The 23,357-nt window shown below is 52.1% G+C and overlaps 1 long non-coding RNA gene across 5 annotated transcripts in view; it reads right to left on the reverse strand.

Annotated features, from left to right (window-relative positions):
* LOC147917074 (uncharacterized) overlaps positions 1-23,357 on the reverse strand; it is a 68,276-nt gene that overhangs the window by 13,197 nt on the left and 31,722 nt on the right. For 3 of the 5 annotated variants that reach the window (XR_015552244.1, XR_015552242.1, XR_015552241.1), the window contains exons 2-3: positions 15,513-15,648; positions 1,975-14,157 (exon numbers count right to left, since the gene is read on the reverse strand). This is a non-coding gene — a long non-coding RNA (uncharacterized LOC147917074). Of the gene's footprint in view, positions 1-1,974; positions 14,158-15,512; positions 15,649-22,536; positions 22,577-23,357 lie in introns of those variants that run through there. The other 2 variants (XR_015552245.1, XR_015552243.1) reach the window with 2 other exon arrangements.

Raw genomic sequence — 23,357 nt, forward strand, 5'->3', positions numbered from 1 at the left:
CTGTGACTTGCCGAAGAGTTAATAGATGGCTGAGAGTGGGGGCTGTGTCAAGCTTGTAAAGTCATTTATTTGCAAGGATGCTCTGCTGTCCAGCCAGGACACAAGACATCGCATTTCTACCCCAGAGATACGCCCAGACCTTAAATGCAGTAGCCTCCTGCACAAAATGTGACCTTCTCTGCCATGACTGCCAGAGGAAAAGTGAAAATCTGAGTTGACGAATCTGTTGCCTGATATACATAACACCAGTCAGACCAGGTGGATTTTCCTCTGAATTGACTAACTTCATGTTTCCTTACTGAAAATGGACCTGCCTTTCACCGAATGACCTGAAGGCAGAGCCTTAGGTGTTTTCTCTAAGCCCCTATTTTTCCATTGTGAACCAGCTGATGAGTTCACATGTAGGGAAGCTCACACCCCACTCATCCAGCCCCAAATCTGAGCCTTGACGCAGAACCAAATGGAAAAATCCTTTCCTGCGCCACCCCCAACACACACCTCCCACCCCACTTCCTCATCTGGCACTCTGCATGTCTCAGTCACCCTCCACATGCGCCCGGTCACATCCCTAGTCACTGAGCATTGGCATTCTCTTCCTCACTCCCGCCTGTGTTAGTCCACTATATATTGCTGTATTTGCTTAAATGCTGGAAAGTAACTGTTAAAATGTGAAACTGTAATTTTTAAAAAGGCTATAATTAAATTATAGCCAATGCCACTCACCAAATCTTTGCACCTAGTAGATAGATCAATGTAAAAAACAGATACCAGAAACCTAACTGTACAGTGAGTGTGGGGGAAATGTAGTAACCTAGTTAGTAGTCTTCAATATAACCAATTGTACAAGGGGCAGTGGTGTTTACCTACTTGTCCATCACCATTACTGAAAGCTGTATTGATCAGTTTGTTGATAACGGGCATTTTTTTTTTTTTTTTTTTTTTTTTTTGCTTCACAGAATGTTTTCTTTTCTTAACCTTCAACTTACCCTGAGGTCAAGCCTTTTGTCTTTATATGTAACCAATGTTCAGTCTATTTTAGGAATGAACCAGCAAGATGTTCATTTACAACTGACCAAAGACAATTCATTTCTGGTCTAGTTTCCTGGGCCTCTGGGCCCAGCTGCCGCTAAAGACCTTTCCCGGATAAAATTGAGAACAATTGTGCTTCCTACTCCACTCCCCCTCTCTCCCTTTATTCCCCATTCTTCTTTTTTTTTTTTTTTTTTTTTTTTTGGCAATTATAATTTCCGATGTCTTTTTTTTTTTTTTTTTTTTTTTTTTTTTTTTGACTTTAATTTTTTGTTTATTGCAGTAACATTGGTTTATAACATTGTAAAAATTTCAGGTGTACATCATTGTACTTCTATTTCTGCATGGACTACATCATGTTCACCACCAAAATACTAATTACAACCCATCACCACACACATGTACCGAATTATCCCTTTCACCCTCCTCCCTCCCCTTCCCCTCTGGTAACCACCAATCCAATCTCTGTCCCTATGTGTTTGTTTATTGTTGTTATTATCTACTACTTAATGAAGGAAATCATACGGTATTTGACCTTCTCCCTCTGACTTATTTCACTTTGCATTATACCCTCAATGTCCATCCATGTTGTCACAAATGGCTGGATTTCGTCGTTTCTTATGGCTGAGTAGTATTCCATTGTGTATATATACCACAGCTTCTTTATCCATTCGTCCCTTGATGGGCACTTAGGTTGCTTCCAAGTCTTGGCTATCGTGAATAAGGCTGCAATGAACACAGGGGTGCATGTACCTTTGCAAATTGGTGTTTTCAAGTTCTTTGGATAAATACCCAACAGTGGAATAGCTGGATCATATGGTAGTTCTATCGTTGATTTTTTGAGGAATCTCCATACTGTTTTCCATAGTGGCTGCACCAGTTTGCACTCCCACCAGCAGTGTATGAGAGTTCCCTTCTCTCCACAAAGCTTCTGCACAGCAAAGGAAACCATCAACAAAACGAAAAGACAACCCCATTCTTCTTAAAGAGCTGCTCTGAGCGGTGGGATTCTATGAAAAATTCTTGCCTTTCCTTGTTTTCAGTGCTAACGATTTCTCACCTTGAAGCGCCTTTTGAACCCCAGACAGAGCGCACAATTGGAGGGAATTGTAAGCTTGGGAATTAGACTTGGGAATCTTTTCTCTGAGGTCACCAGGCCAAGGGGCAGGAGAGAAATGGATTCCCAAGGGATGAAAGGTTTCTATTCAACGAAGAATCCAAGTGGGAAGAGACACAGGGAAATGGAGCCATCCTTTGGCTACCAGCTGGAACCAGCAGTTCAGAGATCTGCCTTATAAACACTTCGGAACTGGTTTGTGGTACACAAAGGGGAGCCAGTGTGGGGAAGGGCCTTTACATGGGGCATTCTTCTCTGTTGGAGTCCCTTGGAGTGCCTTGTTGGGTATATTTCTTTCTCATTCAGGAGGCATGAACGCGGAGGACTTCCTGTGACCTGGTCGTTACTTGGCACTCAGTGCAGGTATACGGCTGATGGAAAACCACAAGGACTAATGTAATGGTTCTTCCTCTCAGTCTTTCTATTCCTAACTTTCCACACATCCAGATGGTTCCACACTTGAGCAAATGCCTCATTCTCCCAAGAAACCCAGAAAGAAGAAAGGCTGGCTCACAACTGTGGTAGGGGGTCCTGTTGGACTTGTGGGGACAAGCAGGGAGGAAAAGGCAGGAAGGGGTGAGCCGAGGTGTTGCTTAGCCGATTTTCTGCTATGCAGAGCTAATGCTGACATTTCATGTCAACTTCCCTGGTTCTCTGGGGACTCCTCTCTCTTGAGCAGCCATGTAGAGAATTCCCCACATACCCAGAGCTGCCCAGGGGAGCCGAGAGAAGGGACTTTGCTGTCAGGTCGGAGTCCTGCTGGCCTCTCTGAGGTTGATCTGCCAGTGTCCCATTGTCCCATCCTCTGCAACTGGCCGAATGGCCAATGCTGCCCCTTGCTGACACCTCCTTTCTGTGTGAACTGTCCTAGGCAAACAACAAAGCTGTTCCTTGAACCAGAACAACCAGAGTGCACTTTGCCTTCCTTAGATGGAAGTAGATTCTGGCTAGAGTTTCTGCTCAGGCTCTAGTGCCTGGCGGTGTGACTGTTTACGCGGTTTGGCAATAGGTTCAGACTAAACATCGCGCAGGTGCACTGAGAAGCTAAAATGACTGATTGTAAAGTTTAGACGTCACAGACTAAAACTCCGCCACGTGCAACACATAGAACCCTCTCAAATCTGCAAACGCGCCCCATGAAGAAACATGAAAGACAGTCGTGCCTGGGCAGAGGACTCTTCAAACTTCAGCCCCCAAGGACACATGGATGCTCCCCCTCCCCTACCTAAATCCCCAAATAAAAACCCTCGTGTGTAGCTTTTCAGGGAGTTTGGGATTACAGCATTGGCTGCCTGTTCTCCTTGCTCAGCGCTTTGCAATAAAATTCCTACTTTCTTCCACTACACCCCATGTCAGAGATCGGCTTGCTGCGCGACGGGTGGGTAAACCCACTTCCAGTTTGGTAACATTTTCATTTGTGGAAAATGAATACATCCGATCTTGCAAATGTCTCACCTCGGGGAAAATAGTGCACACGAATTCACAAACAGGTTTCTCCGGTAAAAACAGTTCCCTGCTGCTCGGGGAGGCTGAAACAGCCAACCAGAAAGGTAGCAGCTAGGATCACTTGAGTCTAAAGAAAAATAACCTCACCCAGCAGGGACCCCTGGGGTTAGGGGTAGGGTACAGGGGGGACACTCAGGGTTCATTTTCTTCCCACTTAGCAAAGACCACTAGCTCTTGGCATCCATCAATACCTCAGTGAGCCAAGCTAATGAAATCCAGACACTGCCTTTCTGGTCATCAAATGCAGCTCCCTGCCCACTATTTTTAGGAGAGTTTGTTATGGAAGAGGGGGACAAGGGAAGTTTCTCCGTTGAGCCGGGTGAATGGTCCACTTTTCTTTTTTCTTCCAGCTAGCCCTGACTTTCTCGGCTTTGGTGTGCTCCCGCCCCGTGTCTAACCATCTGGGGTTGTGCTGGCTTGGGGCAAGAGCCGGCCAATATGTGCTTCAAGGCCAAGGAGCTATATAGCCTAGGAGGTGATGCCCAACACAAAAGGGGGCGCGGTTCCTGCAGCACGTGGCCGAGAGAAGACACGGTCTGTGTGGTCAGCAGGGGCCAGGTGGCGGGAAATGGGGAGAGATCGGTCAAAGAGCACACGGCTGCCGTGAGGGAGGATAAATAAGTCCAGAGATCTAATGCGCAGCACGATGACTGGAGTTAACAGTGCCATTTCATATACTGGAAATTTGCTAAGAATAGATCTCAGGTGCTTGCACCATGGGAAAAAAAGACAATTATGTAAAGAGACGGACATGTTAATTAGCTTTATTGTAGCAACCATTTCCCTATGTATCTATATACCAAAACACGCTGTACACCTTAAATATATCTCATTTTTATTAAAAAAAAAAAGAGAGATCTGTGATATGAATGGCCAGTAGCTGTACTCAGACTCTGTGACTTCTACGATGGCAGAAATGACACTCCTGCCAGGCTCAGGCCCAACCTTCAAAAGGACTGGCAACTTGTGCTTTCTCACTCTTAGAAACCAGCCACCATGCTCTGAGGAAGCCCATGGAGCCACGGGGAGGAGGACCAAGGCCCCCAGCCATCAGCCCCTGACAGCTGGCTGTCAAACCAGCACCACCTCGCCAGCCATTGTGAGCAAGGCCTCAGCTGACATCACATAGGGCAGAGAGGAGCTGTCCCCACTGGACCCTGCCCAGACTGTGAAATCTTGAGTAAATAAATGATGAATCTAATTTAAACCACTAAGTTTAGGGGTGGTTTGTTACACAGCAACAGATAACTAAAACACCACCTACCCCCTTGCTCCACACACGCTCCGGTTCTTCAAATTCCCCTCACCCCCTGTTACAGACTGAATGGTTGTGGCCCCCAAATTCATATGTGGAAGCCCTAACCCCCAAGGTGGCTGTATCAGGAGATGTGGCCTGTGAGGAGGTGCTAAAGGCTAAATGAGGCCATAAGGGTGGGGCCCTGACTCGGCAGGACTAGTGCCCTCACAAGAGGAAGAGACCCCAGAGCTCTCTCTCTGCCATGTGAGGGCATGGGGAGAAAGCGCCAGCCAGGAAGAGGGGTCCCACCAGGAACCCACCCTGCCAGATGCTGACCTGGGACTTGCAGCCTCCAGAACTGTGGGAAAATGAACTTCTGTTGCTCATGCCACCCAGTCTCTGGCACTTTCTTGTGGCAGCTGAGCTGACGGGTCACCCCTGCCTCAAAGCCTCTGCACACACTCCTCCTGCCTGGAACGCTCCATGTGCTTAACGTCTGACCATAGGTCATCTCAGCAACTGTCTCTCTGACGCAGGGGGGCATCTCTGACCGCCCTCCACACACTCAGCCAGGCCTCCCTCCCTGTTCATCCCTCTGCAAGCAGCCTGCCCCTCCGCCACAGCACAGGCCAGTCTGCAGCTGAGATGCCTGGGGGGACGCTGCCCAGCCTGAGCTCAACACAGGACCTGGCACACACAAGTGCTCCCCTGTAGAAGAGACAGCGGCACTGCCCAGGAAGGTAAGGGCACCTTTTGACCCAGAAGTTCCGCTCCTAGTCATAAACGCCAGTGAAGCATGGGACACGGCCCGGGCAGTGTGCTCCTGGAGCCCTGAGTGCGAATGGGACCAGTGGGTCTCAACCGGAGAATGGATGAACGTGGCCCATCCACACAAGGGACACTAAACAGCCACGGGAATGCCTGCACCCTCACTACCCCCAGCAGCCGAGCAGGTCGCCCAGGCAGCCGGTCCCCAGAGAGGGCACGCATCACAATCCATGTGAATGGAGAAAAACAGGCAAAATGGAACACCTCAGCTGAGAGGTGCCCACCAGGGAGTGAGACTGGGATGCCGAGCAAGGACATGACCGTCACAAAAGTCAGGGCACCGGTCCCCCGGGGAGAGGGGCTGTTGTCAGGAGGGACTTGAGTGCTTCTGGGCTGCTGGAAATGTCCCATTTACTGACTTGAGTGGTGAATACAGATGTCTATACCACGTGAATCTTTAAACTGTATACACACAAATATACATATGTATGCATATATAGTTTGTGTGTCTTCTGTGTGTATGTTACAACATTAAAATGGAAAAAATGAGCACTTGTTCAAGAAAGTGATGGATTATCATTTTTAAAAAAGGGGAGAGAGCCCCCACTTTGCTCCTCGAACACCCAGGCCCGCTGTCCCAGGGGGACCACCCGGCATCCCCTGGCAGCGCCCAGTCTGCCCCGCACTCTCGCCAGCAGCAAGCAAGACCCAGAGCAGGTAGTTCCCAGCAATGTGCGTTCCAGCTACCTCAATGTAAACCCCTTGTTCTAGAAGGACAGGGGACTCCCTGTCCAGCAATTCCGAGCAGGCATCGGTGCCCGCCACACTGCCCCCTGCGCTGGCAAGTGACGGAAGACCCGAATGGCCTGCAGAAAGTTGTGCTGTCCCCTTGCCCCAGGGGACAGGGACAAGGTGCAGACAGCCCTCTGTCAGCTGGACGACTCTCCAAGGACATCCTCAGGCAGCCTGAAGGACAGCAAGCCACCGGCGGTGAGGAAGGGCAGCCCGGGAGCAGCGGGAGGAGGTGCTTGTTCCTTGATTTCTTTCCCATTTCATCACAGCCATGCGGAAGGAAAGCAGGCAGGGGCGCTTGTGCACATGCGTGTGAGTGTCTGCGTGCGTGCGCGTGTATGTACCTCAGTCTCCATCTCCATCTCCGTCTCTCCCCCTGGGAAGCCAGCTGCCCTGCCTGTGAGCGGCCCTGTGGAGAGGCTCACGTGGAGAGGACCTGATGCCTCCTGCCACCAGCCACACACGTGAGCTGACAGGTAGATTTCCCATTCCCTGGGACAATGGGGCCCCAGCCGGTATCCTGACCGTGACCTCACGAGAGCCCTGAGTCAGAACCACCCAGCCACCCTGCTCCTGGGTTCCTGACGCCCAGGGACCAACACAATAAACATTTGCTGCTGTGGGCTGCCAAGGGTGGGGGTCGTTTGTTACCCAGCAATAGACAGACTCCTCCTCAAAGCCTGTCCGCCATCACCTGCGTGACAGCCTTCCCTCAGGGCCACCTGACGCCTTGTTACTGATGTCTCTTTGCTGTCTCTCTCTTCCTCGTTAGGAGGAAACCCCCAGGAGGACAAGGGATTTGTTAGGTTCACTGTAGGGTCCCCAGTGGGAAGACAACACAGGGGCTCCTTGTGAAATGGCTGAGGGGCAGCAATGCAGAAAACCAGGAGCCCCATCCTTCTGGGGTGTCCCGTGTCTGAGAGGCCACAACATGCCAGGGAACAAGCACAGACCCTGAGTCAGACCTTCCCGGTCCCAGCCCCAGCCCCAGCCCCAGGCCCAAGCGACCTCAAGTCACTCAACCTGTAGGAGCCTCGGTTTCCTCATCTGTGGATTGGGAATGATAGCAACCATTAGCCCCCAAGAATGCTGTAAGGAGACGAGGCACAGGCCTGGCACCAGACTAGATGATGGTAAAGCTGCTTCTCCCACCTCCTGCCTGAAGGTGTAATTCGAGAACACGAGCTCCCTGCCGCTAGGCTGCTGGGCGACTGCTCCAGGGCAGACCTACAGTGCAAGGAGGGCAGCTGATGTCACAGGAGATGACGCATCCCCAGGCCCGGAGCCAGCGTCCTCGTACACTGAGCAGAGCAGGCTCCAGGGGAGTGTCTGCTGTGTGAACCCATGACAAAGCTGCCTCCAAGCTCACACCCTAACAGCAACACACAGCAGAGTCCCACTTAAACCAGGCATGGCACATTCAGAGGGTGCCGTTGAACTCCACAGAGTATCGTCGCTGGTCCCAGGGCAGAAGGAGTCCTGACTGATGTGGGGAGAAGAGGCGGAGAGGGGCCGGGCAGAACCCTGGGGCGGATGATGCCTGTGTGTACACGTGGTCCTAGTGGCAGCAGGGGTGGGGCATCGGGCAGCTGAGAGTGTCCTGGGGCCCTCTGGTTTCCTGCCCACGAGGATGAGAACCAGGAAGGATGACTTTCCAGACTGCGGTGAACAGATGTGAGGTCACAGAAGCAGCCTCACACCTGTGAACTCACGGCCCAGGGGACCGTGCCCAGCAGGTCTTCAGAGCCAGGACACGGCTTTACACTTGCACACGCTCAGGCCACGGGCGCCTCAGCTTGTACAGCGCCCGATGCAGACGTGGAGAGGAGGATTCTGGAGCAAGGAGTTTATCTGGGAGGTGAAGGCAGGAGGGTCGGGAATTGAGAGAAGGAAGAGAAGGCGGCTGGTAACGGCTACTATCAAGCTGCCCATCATCGCGGGGGCCCCTGCTCTGGACACACACCCCTGTGGGCAACAGAAGCTCGATCCACCAGGGAGCCCTGGCAGCCGGGGCAGAGCACGCCCCTCAGAGCTCTCCCACCCGACGGGTGCGGCTGCAGGTGCTCCTGGGGGACAGCAAGTCTCCACACTTCAGCCTGTCACACAGGCGGCCAAGGAGCCTCCAGCAGTAAGGCGAGTCCCCAGGCAGAGGAGTGCTGGCAGCTGGCAGTCAGGCCAGTGTGCACTGAGGCGGCGAGGGACTCCAACAGCCGGTGCTCCCTGGACTAAGAGAGAGCCTCCTGCTGTCCTTATCATATAACCCAGTGGATAACTCAGCCTTCACGTGGCCTCCGGAAGGTCAACGGGACAAGTGATCATTTTTGTCACTCCTATTTCACTTCTTTGCTGGACCCTGCGGGCTGACTCATTCAACACGTGTGCCAACCCCCTCCTTCTATGCTTGGCTGCATGTGAGTCTCACGGGAGTCGAAATCTACATTTCCGACTCCTTGGCAGCCAGGGTTCTGCCAGTGGCCTCAGCTCCTCTGGACAGACGCCTGCCCAAGATTTAAAAGGTGGAAGTGAGCGACCCAAGGTGGTGGACGATGGGGCTCCTGGCTGGCAGTGAACAGAGGGGTCTGGTTCTCCCACAGCAGCGAGCTCCAGTGTCCGGGCCTGAGCATCACAGGCAGGGGGTTTCCATGGCAACAGTCTTGGGGGTGGTTAGTGACTGTCCAGGTGACTGTTACTGTTGTCCCTGGCCATGGGGCATCCAAGCTCCGTCCCCTGGTAGTCCTGGAATCTTAGTCCTAACGCCCATAAATAAATTCCCGTCTGCTCAAACCAGGAAGAGTGGATTCTGTCGTCTGCAACTAATCACTGCGATTGGCACAAATTCAGATTCTGAAATCACCTCTATTGTTTGTCTTGTGTGAAAAAAATACAGGCGAGCTTAAGAAAAACGAGTAAAAATCATCTGTAATCCCACCACCTGGAGGTAATCACTGTGGTATTTTTGCATGTTTACTTCTGGGCTTTGTATTCTATCCATGTGTTTCTACAGTCAAAATGACACTTTGTATCATTCTATGCCAGCTTTGCTCACTTAACATGGGTTGTAAAAGTGTCCCAGCTGCCTGGTCGAGAAGGCCTCCAGCAGCTTTCTAGACCAAGTCAGTCTCCTCTCCACCCACTCTTACTCTTTCAAACCACATTACCGAGGTGTAATTGACATACAAAAGCTGTACGTATTTAACACATACAATTTGATGACTTTGGGGATAAGTGTATATACCTCTGTGAAACCATCACCACAATCTACGCCATAAACATATCCATCACCCCCAAAAGTGTCGTCCACCCTTTTTATTATTTTGTGCGTGCGTGCCATAAAAACACTTAACATCAGGTTTACCCTCTGAGCAAAGTTTTAAGCACACAACCAAGCATTATTAACCAGAGGCACTCTGCTGCACAGCAGATCTCTACGACTTGCTCATCCTGAGTAACTGAGACTCTATACCCTTGGACTAATACCTCTCCATTTCCCCTTTCCTCAGCCCCTGGCAACCATTCTACTCTCTTGTTCTAAGAGTTTGACTATTTTAGATGGCTCACGTAAGTGGTATGATGTAGTATTTGTCCTTCTATGTCTGGCTTATTTCACTCAGCATAATGTCCTCCAGATTCATCCAAGTTGTTGCAAATGGCACGATTTCCTTCTTTTTCAAGGCCAAATAATATTCTATTGTGTGTGCATACCACCTTTTCTTTATCCATTCGTCACACTGATACACATTTACGTTGCTCCCACGTCTTGGCTCTGGCGAATAATGCTGCAATGAACATGGGAGTGTAGATATCTCTTTGAGATGCTGATTCCAATTCCATGGGGTATAAACCCAGAAGTGGGACTGCTGGATCACTTACTCGGTAGCACTTTTTTTACTTTTTTGTCTGACTTTGGTGTCAGGGTAAGGCTGGCCTCACAGATGAGTGCAGAAGTGTTCCTTCTGTTTTTCTGAAGAGTTGAAGAAGCATTGGTATTTAGTTCTTCTTTAAATGCCTGGTAGAATTCACCCGGGAAGGCATCTGGTCATGGCCACACATCTTACGTTACTGACGTCACAACTCACATCTTTTATAGTGTGCATCCACAAAAACAGGTTTTTGTCATTATAGTTATTCTTAATACTTTTGTCTTTTAACTTTTATACCAGGATTAAAAGTGATTTATGCACCACCACTACAGTATTACGTTGTTTTGTGTTGGTCTACATATTTACCTTCACCAGTAAGATTTATACTTTCAGGTGCTTTTGTGCTGCTGTTTACTATCCTTTCATTTCAACTTAAAGCACTTCTGGTGAGACAGGTCTAGTGGTGACAAACCCCCTCAGCTGTTGTTTCGCTGGGGAAGTCGCTCTCTCTCCTTTGCCAGGTATAGTATCCTGGGTTGGCAGGTTTTTTCCTTCAGCACCTTAAATATATCACCCTACACTCTCCTGACCTTCAAGGTTTCTCTTGAAAAACATGCTGATCATCTTACGGGGTTCCCTTGTATGTGATCAATCACTCTTCTCTTGCTGTTTTCAAAATGCTTTGTCTTTGACTTTTGACAATTTAATTAACGTGTCTTGGTGTGGACCCTTTTTAAGTTCAACTTCTTTGGGGTCTTTTGGGCTTCATGACCCGGGACATCCATTTCTCTCCCCCAGATTTGCAAAGTTTTCAGCTATTATTTCTTTAAGTACGCTTTCGGCCCCTTTCTCTTTCTCTTCTCCTTCTGGAACATCCATTACTTTATATTGGTTTTCTTTATGTGTCCCAGAAGTCTTACAGTCTTTCTTCATTCTTTTTTCCTTTTGTTCCTCTGACCAGATAATTTCAAATAACCTGTCCTTGACTTCACTGATCCTTCTTCTGCCTGTTCAAGTCTGATGCTGAAGCTCTCTACTGAATTTTTCAGTTCAGTCATTGTGTTCTTTAGCTCCAGAAGGTGTCTGTTCAGTTGTCTGTCTGTGTCCTCTTGTAGCTCACTGAGCTTCTTGAAGATGACTGTTTTGAATCTCCTGTCAGGCAACCTGTAGATCTCCATTTCTTTGGGGTCGGTTACTAGAGCTTTATTTTGTTGCTTTGGTGGTGTCACGTTTCCCTGATTCTTGGTGATCCTTGTAGCCTGGGTTGGTGTCTGCACATCCAGAGAAGTAGTGACTTCTTCCAGTCTCTATGGATTGGCTTCAGGAGGGAAAGACCTTCACCAGACGCCCTGGTTAGAGATTCCAGGGATCTCTCAAAGCTTTTCTACAGACGCGCCCACTCCACTCCTCTCACTCCCTCCGGGGGGTGGGGTAGTCTTGGGATTGTGTGCCTTCTCGCGATCCCACACAGCTGTCAGGTGCTGAGAGCTGCTCATTCCTTTTCCCTAGGTCAGCGCCCCGATATGCTGGGGCACTGGGTGCGAGCTCCATTTCCCTCCCTCCCAAAAGGTATGTCTTAGGATTTGATGCCTGCCCCCTATCCCACTTGACAGAGCCATTTCAAGTGCCAAGGGTCACCCATCCCTTTTCCCTAAGGCGGTGCACTGAGATGCCAGGACAACGGGCACAAGTTCCACTTCTATCCCTCCCTCCTGAAGGAACAGTCTCAGGGCTGTGGCCTTCTCCCAATCCTGCAGAGTCAAGTTGGTTGCTGAGATCCTTGCTGGCTGCTGTGATGCGTGAGCCATCTGTGGGAGTCTGTGGGGCACCACCTGTGGGGCACTGTGGTTTTGAGGGCACAGGCGCTGGTTGCTATGACTCTCTACTTTTCTTTGTTCTTAGCTGCTCCCGGACGATCCAGCCACGCTGATGCCCTCAGTAGTCTGGGTGCATCAAGACAAGCAGGCCTTTTGGACATCACCTCAAAAGGCTGGAGAGCTGAACTCTCACTTGCTCTCTCTCCTGTGAAAGAAGTAGGCTGGGGGAGCTCTCTCAGCTCTCAGTTTTGTCAGCCTGGGGGAGGGCTGATGTGAGCCAAGTGAAGCTCTCTTCCTACCCTTTTAAGTGCCACCGATCTTGGATTCTGAGGTCCACTGGGGTGCCGGAACCTCCCACCTGGACGCTAGACTTCTCACAAAGGTATTTTTGTCTGTAGATAGTTGTCAGATTGGTGTTTCCGTGGGGGACGAGGGCTGGGACCTCCTATTCTGCCGTCTTCCTGACATCACACCCCCTCTCCAGCCACTCTTATAACACTCTGCCCTCAGACAACAAAACCCAAAGTCCGCCCACAGCCCACGAGGCCCGAGGGGTCTGGCCCTGCTCACCTCTCCAGCTCCCTCACCTCCAGAGTTGGGCTGACTCCCCCCAACTCTGCGGTCCCTTCACATTTTGCATCCCATTGGATTACAAACGGCATCTACTGAGTCACGTGCAGTGGACCTCCCCACGGCCTGAGATTCTGGGGGCAGAGGCCAGGCCCTTCCTTCCCCTGCAGCACCCCCAGGACCCGGCAGAACGCACAGGAGGTAGAAAGTGCTCAAAGGCGACCTGGCTTTCTGTGCACCCACCATGCGCCACGCAGCACAAAAGCCTCTACACACTTATGACCAAATCCTCACAACCGCCAGGTAAGCATCACTGTCTCAATTTCACAGATCAGAAAATGGTTCCGAGAGTCAGGTAGCTTCTCTGATGAACGAATACACAGAGGAAGAAAGGATCCGACAGATGCTCCACAACAGTGATTTTGCCCCCGAGGGGCATGTGCCACGACTTGGGGAGTTACACTGGCATCTAGTGGGTAGAGGCCAGGGATGCTGCTAAACATCCCGTACCGTACTGGCAGCCTTCTACCACAGAGAATTATCTGGCCCCAAATGTCAATACTACCTAGGCTAAGAAACCGTGATCCAGAAATTTTGTTTAAAAAGTGGGGTGGGCCCAGAGTGGTCAGGGAAGATTTCAAAGACAAGGTATGGACTCGAAGTTGCGGAAGACCCTTCGTCTGAAAGACGTCTTTTGCCTGACTTACTTTCTTCAACAAGAATCTTAACCTACACACTTTCCCTTTGTTCTGGTACCAAGACGTCAGGCTACAGCCAGGATACTGCCTACCACCAGAACAAGTCCTTTAAGAAGAATTCCAGCCTCAACAAGCCGACATTCGACTCTGGTGGAGAAGTGAGGATGGTGCAAGGGACCCAGACATGTCCCCCCGACCCGACGCTGCAGTCGGGGTCCGGGAGCCAACGCCAGCCCTCAACGGCGAGCAAGGAAATCGCCTCTCACTGTTACAGCGTGTGACCCACTGAGCCCCTCCCAGCGTCCTGTCACTGCCCAGACACCCAGATGTTGGCTTCCCAAAGACGTGCTTGACCACGCAGAGCACTGGCCACAGGCACGGAGCTGGCCTCCAGGGGCTGCCAACGCTCCTCGCGACACACAGGCCCTGCCACAGAGGCCAGTGCACATGAGAAGTGGCCACGGCCTCGCTGCCACGAAGGGCCAGGGGTCCACCTCAGAGGGGGTCTCGACCTGGTCCACGTCTCCCCCCATACCAACTGCACCTTCCCGGCTGACGCAGCCCTCCGTGGAGAACAGCAGGGCCGGACACGAGGGGAGAGAGAAACAGAGACCACCAGGTGGACATCCCACCTTCAGAGTCCAGAGCCCGGACCTTCAGCTCCAGCGGAGAGTCCTCCAGGCAGAGTTCGAGGGTGGTGGAGACGATCTGAATGCCATGGATGAGGTCACGATGGCATCACACCGCAGGACCTGGCCGGTGGCTGGAGGGATGGGAATGGAGGAGTCAGCACAGAGGGCGGCCCCCGACCGCCACCCCACCTCCAGGGCCTCACAGGCCAGGCGGTCTTAACGTTTTGGCAAAGACTAGAGTGATCCACAAAACCACCAAAACGGGGCGGGAAGAGCCCAATTAACCCGGGAGCCAAGCCGCTGGTCACGCACGGCCCTTCTGCAGGTTAGCCGGACTTCCGGAAAGCAGGGGCTTCGGAGGCAAGCTCACTGCCCATCTTGTACTTTTCCGACGTGAGCAGCAGCATTTACAGCTGTGCGCAAAACACTCCTCCCGGAAAATCTAGCTTTCTTCCGGGTGTAACCACTGAGTTAAACGACGAGGGCTCCAGTGTGACGAGTTAGCATCCGAGCAGGTAACACTGTTCTGAAGCCTGTCCCGACACCGAGATCAGGAACTACAGCCGGAGCTTGTTCTCACTGGAGTTTCCACACAAGACTACCAACCACACTACAGAACAAAAGGGCATGCGCCCAGAGCTTTCACTCGCTCCATAAGTAAGATACATAAATGGATACATTATCTGGAGGATTCTCTAGTGTGAAAGTAACAGCATGTGACACAAAATCACTCTGACCACTCTCCAGACCCCACATAAAACTACTTGTGCACTGTTAATGGGATTTTGTTAGAGAGCACTGCAGCCCCATTTATCAAAAGCCTGAAAAATATTCATATGCTGGGACCCAGTAAAACTGGGACCCTTCCTTGGCAGGACATAACCTAAAAAAACCCAAATTCTTCTCTGTATAAAAACATTTATTTTCCCATGAAACACTGAAACAAACATCTGAAAACAATCTAGATGCCCATGTAAGAGAAGCCTTCGAGGACAACCTCCTGTGAAGACTAGTATTCAGCCATTAAAAGTAATTCCACAATGAAATGTGGAACTTTCATCCACATCGAAATGAAAAACTTTTCATATCACGTTCCTGGGGAAAAGCATGATAGGAAATTTTCTTCACTGTTTCCAGGGCATTTTACAAACAATATGGCAAATTAACGTGGGGAAGTGAAAGGATTGCAACAACCCTCTTCATTTTGACTGGCTACCCATTAAAGAGTGTTTTGGGTGATAAATAGTAATTTAGACGTGAAAGCCAGCCTCCAGGAGAAGGAAACCAGCACAAAGTGCTGGCAGGAGGGACCAGGGAGGGTGCTGCTTGCTTGGGGCCCCGACCCCCCGCCTGGGCGGCCTCCAACCCAACAAGACACAGAGAAAGCACTGCCACGGGCCCCGGGCCGGCCTGTGGCCGGAGGTCTCAAGGGGGTATTTCCTATCTCTTGTCCCGCTGGGGGTCACACGGTGCTCAAAGCCCTTACTGATGGCCTCTGCGAAGAGGATGCTCATCAGGCGGCGGGCTGGGACGGGCGGGCCTGCACCACTGCATCCTGGGAGCACTGCTGCTCGTCCGGGCCCAGCGGCTCAATGCTGGCCACCTCCGGCCGGGTCGAGGACCTGCAGGGAGAAGACGAGAACTTACTCTCTGGAGCCACCCCAAGAGGCACAGCTGGGACCAGACGCCAAATTGCGGCTCCTCATCCAGGCTCTGTCCCAGACTCACGGAGTCGAGGCGGGCAGTCTCCACCACCTTCAAACCTGGAGGAGATATGGGGCCCGGCGAGGCCCCTCTAACAGGAGCACAACGACCTGAGGGTGGGGACCGCCACACACCCCCCACTGAGCAAACCATACCAGAGTCCGAACGCTGGGAAACAACCTCAGCGCTCAATGGACAGTGGCCTTACAAGACTATCCTAGGGACCTGGAAATAATTCCCTATCAGCGGGAACACCGCCGTGGAGTCTGGTGAGGAGACGCCGTGTCTTCCTGCTGACCCCCGAGCCAGGCTGGCACACAGCAGGCTCCCAGACGCTACCTTCCGTCCCCGAATACGTCTACAAAAGCTGGGGATCACCAACTGGAACGACAATCACAGTCACGGAGGAGACATTACGGTGAAGGGGTGAGAAAGGCAGATGAACACACAGACAAATGATCAGTAAAATCTATGAGATGACTTCCCACGGAGAGACGGGCCTTCGAACAACATGACGGAGGGCCGGGTGACTGGGGGCAGTATCTGGGGTCAGTGCCACGGTTCCGCATCTACGACACAGGATGAGAACTGCTCCTGGGTCGAGGGGAGACGGGAGTGAACGGGTGTGAACAGAGCAGGTTCTGCACGGAGAGCGCGACGGGAGCGTGTGCCATCAGCGGACTCTGCAGCCGGGGCTCAGGGAAGCCTCTCTGAGGGCAGCCTCTCCGTGAACACCTCGAGAGGATCTGGTGTTTCAGGGAGGGCCTGGAGGGGAGAGGCCAGACCTGAGCCCAGACAGCTCTTTGAAGATGGGAAGGCTTTGTCAACGAGGGAGGGGCTTGCTCTGAGGCTCCAGGAGGGTGAAAGAGAGGCAAAGAGGTACATTTCAGGTAGTACTTAACAAACTGTCCAACCAGAACGGTTTCTCAAAATGGACCAGAAGGGCCAGTGGGGTCACAGCAGAGAAGGAAGGCCAGGGCAACCCTGCCTGGGTAGGCTTGGTTCAGACCTGGTGGCAAGTTCCAATGCCCGTGGGGGCCTGGTGGGTCCTATAGATGCATGAAGCCAGCTGGGTAGGGACTAATGGGGCAACACCTCCTCTCCTGGAGCCAAGTGTCACCAAGGGCGGGAGGGGGGCCCGGGGCTGAGGGACCTTCTGCTTTTCCAGCAGGCAGTGTGTCCCAGTGACCAAGGACATGGGCTCCGGAGCTTGGCAGCCAGGGCTTAAATGTCACTCTGAAACACTCAGCTCTGTGACCCAGGCATGTCACTCTGCCTCTCTGCGCCTCACCTTCCCCATATGTGAAATGCAAATGGCAATGAAACCTCCTAGGGTTTTTAGTCAGGAAGCTCCTAGAATAGTGTCTGGCACATAGAAAGTGCTGCTAGATGTTAGCTATTTCTACTTTTGAGAAACCAGAAAACCAGATTTTTATGTGAAAGATTTAGCTTGTAAAGCACTGGCAAGAAATTAAAAAGAAAAAAAAAAAACACCGTGTGCGCTAAAAACCCCCCACACACTGTGGGATGCCAGTCTGCAGCTTCTGGTCTCCACCTACTGGGGTCCTTCTGCCCTCTCAACAAGCGGGATTCTCTGGTTTCACTGGTTTTCAGGGTGAGTCAGACTCCCCTGCTTCAAGTCTGGCGAGCTGCAAACACAGACCATGTTCCTTCCCTCCACACCCCGATGGGTGGTCATGGTGGCGCAGCTGAGCGCCCAGAAGTCACCGTGATTCTGGAAGCAGGAGGGTCTCCTGGGGTGCCCAGCCACCACCTGCCCTCCTCCTCACCCACCCAGGGGGCTCCCGGCCCTCCCCACACTGCCCCACGCTCTCCACCCCTAGCCTTGGGAACCAAGTCATTTCCAGGAGCGCACCAGCTCTCTAACCTCTAGGCTTGGACAGGCTGTTCCTGGGCCTGAAACTCCCCCTCCGCAGCTGCCGGCTCACTCCAACCCAGTTTAAACACACCTCCTCCGGGAAGCACTCCCGATCCTCCCAGTCAGCGTAGGGGCCTCTTCGGCTACACACCCCCGAGAGCACTCACCACGCCGCAGGGTGGCCCCGGCCCACTTGTCTGAGGCTACCAACATCTGGGAACTCCTGGGGGTAGGAGCCACAACTGGTTCCTCTGTTGGCCTTCTGGGCCCTCACCAGCCAGGGCACCTTAGGCACATCACTCAAGCTCCTCAAGCCTGAAACCCTCATCCTGAAAACGAGGACATGACAGCCCCCACACCTCCTGGGCCTGTCCATGTGGAGAGCTGAGCTCGAGGACAGCTCAGCACACGGCCACCACTGAGCAGTGCTGCCCAACCCCCCGGCCCTGCCTCTGAGGGGCAAACGGCCAGCAAGGCGAGTGCTCGGGACACAAGGCCTGACTTTACCGGAAAGCAGGGGACTGGACTGGCCCATCAGCCCCTCGCCACGGCACTGGGCACATACATCCTCCAGAGCGTGGGTATGGAGCTGCCACTGACAGCCAGCCGTGGGGTGTCTTCCATCCCACTCTGTCAAGCAAGCATCTCCTGGACACCTGCACTGGGTGCTGCAGGGCTGCACACACTTCCGACCAGCTCCGCCCTCAAGAGGCCTCGGAAACGAGACAGCGGGGTGGGCGGCCGGCACACCGCTGCGAGCCCGCACTGGCCAAGTACCTGCTCCACCAGAATGGCCTCCGAGCCCACCCTGTGTGCTCAATCAGCTAATCCTCACGTGTCCCTACGAGGCAGCGGGGTTACCCCACGGTACACACAAGCAAGCAGGAAGGCAAAGGACCAGAGGATCTGACAGCAGGGCGTGAACCCAGGCAGCCCAGCACCAAGTCCAACATGGTGCCAACCGCCCTACACTCCACACCGTGCACAAACGACTGAGGACGGCCAGGCTGGCTCCCTCCCGCTGGGGAAGGAAGCAGGCTTCCAGGAGGACCTGGCTTTACAGCTGACCCTGCAGGCAGGTGGAGACACACGGCAGAGGGGAGAAGGAGCTCCCGGTGGAGGCAGAGGACCAGCCAGGCCCAAGGGGCTCCTGCTCCGGAGGGCTCTGGACAAGGGAGCCATGCGTCTGGACAAGGGAGCCATGCGTCGGGAGCCCACGAGCACAGCGACTCTGGCCCCCTGGGCTGTCACCGCCTGACCTCTGCCTGGGGCCAGGGCCAACACTTAACTAAACTGGTAATTAAGGGATACTTAGACCCCTCCTCTGTTCTAGGCAGTTCTGGGCAGCCGCACCAGGAAGCCAGCCAAATTAGTAACCTCATCACAGCCCTGCGGCCACACTCGGGGCTGGATTCAAACTCCCAGGGGTTTGGCTGCTGGAAGATTTATACACGGCCTGGCCTGGGCCCAACCAGTATCCCCTCTTCTTCCCTCCCCGCAGCGCGAGAGGCTCCAGACTCAGGACGGCCAGCTGCATCCTTTGCCAAGACCCATCACCACCAGCCCCGCACTCCGGGCGTAGTCAGGGAAACTGAGGCACAGCTGCAAACCATTCTTGGTCAGATGGGCCAGAGAGGCTCATGGAGGCCAGGACCAGACTCTGGGTCAGCCCAGAAGCAGACCCAGGGCTTCCCTTTGCATCCCTAGCCACAGCTGACAGAGCCCTGGGCCACCTGTCTCAGGAACTCGGAGCCAAGGGCCAATTGTGACTCTCCAGAAGGAAGACACCAAGGTAATGCCTCACACCAAGGCCTTCAGTGGCTACAGCCTCACAAGGACCCCCAATGTCCCATTCCTCAGCCCCAAGGCCAGGCCCCACCATGGCCTTCAGGTCCCTGCCCTGACCCCCACGGAGAGCCTGTCCCCACAACTTCACCCAGTGCTCTGGGCTTGGCACATCCTTCCCACGCCTGGGCTTGGGCCTTCTTGACTGCCAAATGTTCTATCACCCTTCCCAGAGACCCTAAGCCCCTTCACTGAAGCCACTAACACCCCAGGCCCCGGGGCATCTCAGTGAACATGGGGGGTAGGGGGGAGAATGGAGAGCATCTCTCCAAGGACAGGCCAAGGGTATGAGGGCCTGGAAGGGAGGAGACAGGAGGAGAGCCAGGGCGGGAGGATGGGAGTGTCCTCTCCCAACCCACACTCAGGGAAGGTGGAGATCCCCAGGCCAGCCCAGTGGTCCAGCCTGACCTCCAGGAAGCCACTGGGAGTCACTGCCCCCGGCCCCGGCTGCTGTGCTGAGTGGCCCAGCCAGGGCAAGAGGAACAGCCCACTCATAGAGGTACCTGCCAAGGCAGGCTCCAAACCCACCTGGGACTCCTCCTCCTCCCAGCCTTTCCTGCCTCCAGCCCACCCTCTGCACAGAGCCGGAGGCCTAATTCCAATTAGTAACATCACCACTCATGCCCCCGGCCCCACATACCTGACCCAGCACCCCAGGCTCTCCCCTGGGCGCTGTCTCTCCAGCCTCCTCTCACATTACCACCTCTCCCAGCTCCAGCCACCTTCACGGTGTATTTTTACCCTTTATTTTATAATGTGTTGATGACAAATTAACTAAAAGACAAAGTGAAGTAATTTACGCACAGACTGCGTGATTATCGAGGACTCTGATTCTTCATCTAACGTGAATATTTACTATAGTAAATAAATAGATCGGAAGTCCAAATCCTAGCTCTATTGTTTAGTATCGATTTGCCTACAGTGAATCACTGCATTTCTGTGCCTCAACTTCCTCATTTGTAAGAGGGTAATGATAATATAGTATGTCCTAGAGATTGAGAAGATCAAATGAATTGATACACTTAAAGCTTGTCTAGCATATAAGAAGCGCTGTGTAAGTGTTAGCTGCCATAATTATTATTATTTGAAATTTACAAAGGATGGAACTGAGATCAGAGAATGTAAATTATTCACCCTAGTTTATTTGAATTCACAGCAGCTAGATGGCAAAGTCTTATCTAGTATGCTATAACTGTCATTTTTTTGTCAATTTGGGGTTATTTTTGAGGTAAAATTATAATAGAATATCACTGAGAAAATATTCCAATTAGCCACTGTAGCTGTTTATTTGCATATACGAATATATTTTAGTACAAATACCATTATACCATTATTTATGCACCTTTATAGTAAGTCAATTTTTTTTCATGGATGAATACATGAAGATTTCTTATTAATAATATATGCTGTTGATTTCAATACTTACACCCACTTTTTAATCCCCTGATCCTTGAAGACTAAAGCCTTCTGAATACAAAATGCATCATTCTTTCCACATTTTCTGCATATTATTTTTAGGATACGGACACTGCATTTAATAAAATTTTAAAGATCATGTGGCCTACTAAGAATGGACAGTTGATTACCTAATAAACTGATAAAACTCTTTACATAGAAAAGTAGCCTACATGTCCAAGAACTCAGGATTGTCATGAATTTCCGACAGCGTATATATACATCATTACCAACACATTTGTTAGTATAACAACATCACATTTGTTTAGTCCATACATCAGGTCAAACAGTTAGCATTCTACCTGGTAATGACATTCTGTTAGTCAGTGACAAATGTGTACACAACGCACTCCTGGGTGGGGGGAAGCTGTGTGACATTTTCACCTCTGTAGTAAGCCACAGTAAATTATCTCAGCAACCGCTATTTTCCCCTATGTGTATACGTAACCACAGAAAAGGTGGGGGGGAACCACCAAAAACATAAACTGGAATCCAAGCCAAACCAAAACACTATAAATCTTCTGAAGAAATTGACTTCAATGTCTACTCCCTAGAAACACAGTGATTTTACCACTTCCGGGAGATTAGCACAAACGATGCCCACAGGAGTTAGGGAAATAATCTGAATTTCTTTTGGGATTTCGGCCATACGTAGAGCCAGGGAGGAATGAAACAGAGGTGTCTGCTATCCCTGAGTTTCCCGTAAGATCATTCTCCAGGGATGTAAATTTCTGAATATTCCCCAAGATTGGATAATCTAATTACATGATCCTAAGCCAAAGGTCAAGCAAGGGTTGCTTGGAGCTACCTGATGTAGACTGAAGGCCAAAGGGGTGCTAAAGGAGGACACCCACGAAATCACGTCTCAGACTGTGTCGCCCTTACCCAGAAACTACGCCTGAGACAAGGGCTTATGCCTGAGAGGTTTAGTTGGTAATGTGGTCTCCGGGAGCAGAAGCGAGGAACGGGTGGGAGTCCAACAGGCCTGGAACGCAGGAAAGACAAGGCCGGATGTGTCATCCAATGGGCTACCACTACGGATAACCAGTATTAGACCCTACGGATAACCAGTATTAGACCCTACAGAAATTTCTGATGAAACCTGTAAAATGCCTCAGAAGAGAAGACACTGTACAATGAAGGAGGGTGCATTTATTCACCTACTCCTATCTCCTTGTAGATCAAGAGTTGACTCAGGGCGGCTGGAGGCTGGGAGCGCACTACTGGCTCTGCCCGCACAGGCCCGGTCCCTGCGAGGCCCGGTCCCTGCGACGCCCGGTGGAGCTGGGCACTGGGGCTGCGGGGCGGGGGGCCACTAAACTTAGCCAAGGGGGACAGAAGCCACCACCCCTCTGCCGCCCTCGCCCCGCCCGGGAGCCCCAACTCCCGGCAGAACAGGCCGAGGGCGCGGGGCTCCTGCACGAGCCGGGAACACGCCTCCCGCCCGCTGCCCTCGCCCCGCTCCGGCCGACCTGCCGCTCCGCCGGCCACCCCCCTACCCCGTCCCGCTGCCCGGAGCCAGGGCCCCAACTCCGCCAGAACAGGCCGAGGGCGCGGGGCTCCTGCACGAGCCGCGAACGTGCCTCCCGCCCCGTCCCCGCCGCCGGCCCGGCCCGCGGGCACTCACCGAGGGCGGGCAGGACACGTGTGGCGGCCGCACCTGCGCGACCACGGCTGGACAGCGGGCAGCGCGACGCGTCAGCACCGCCGGCAGCGCGCGGGGAGGCGCGGCCAGCCAGGAGGACCAGGCGAGGGCGCGCAGCCGCCGCCGCCCCCGAGGGCCGCGTCCTCCAGCCCCGCCGCGCCCCCACCCGACCCCCCGCGCCGCCCCCGACGGCAGCAGCGCCCGCCCAGCGCACCTGCGCCTCCGCGGGGGCGGGGGGCCGGGGGGAACAGATAAAAAGCAAGCTGAGTTGGCTACGTTACAGTCAAAGGGTAACTGAGTTAAAGGTATTATGTGATGCCCCGTTTTCAGTTGAAAGAAAATTTACAGTTTCTTACTGTACCACTATGCTTAAATTCTACAATAAACTCCAGAAATCGGCACAAAGCAAGAGTTCGGTAAATGTCACTCATTTTTATTACTGTTATTACCAGTTGTAATTTTAAGTTTCAGAAGCGATTCCAATTGGTGGTGCAGTATATTCAAACTTTTTCAACTATTTTGTGTTGTTTTTTTTTTTCACTGTGTAGGGGTGGTATACAATTAAATCGTCCTGGATTTCCAACTTAAATTTTATTTTTTTAATATAAAGATAGACAAGTCCCCAAATCCTTTGACCAAAATAGTAAATCCAGTAGGAAAGTATGGAAACACCTTTACATAATCATATTAGTTTCTATGAATATATGTATAGCTATTCAGCTTATTTTGAAGTATTCTTGTAACAGGCCCATTTTCACTTGTACAAAAGAAGATTCTGAAGCTCCAAGGTCTCAATTTGGAAT

This window comes from Ceratotherium simum, chromosome 5 (assembly GCF_057802395.1).
Source record: "Ceratotherium simum simum isolate JZ-2026a chromosome 5, ASM5780239v1, whole genome shotgun sequence".
Lineage (NCBI taxonomy): Eukaryota > Metazoa > Chordata > Mammalia > Perissodactyla > Rhinocerotidae > Ceratotherium > Ceratotherium simum.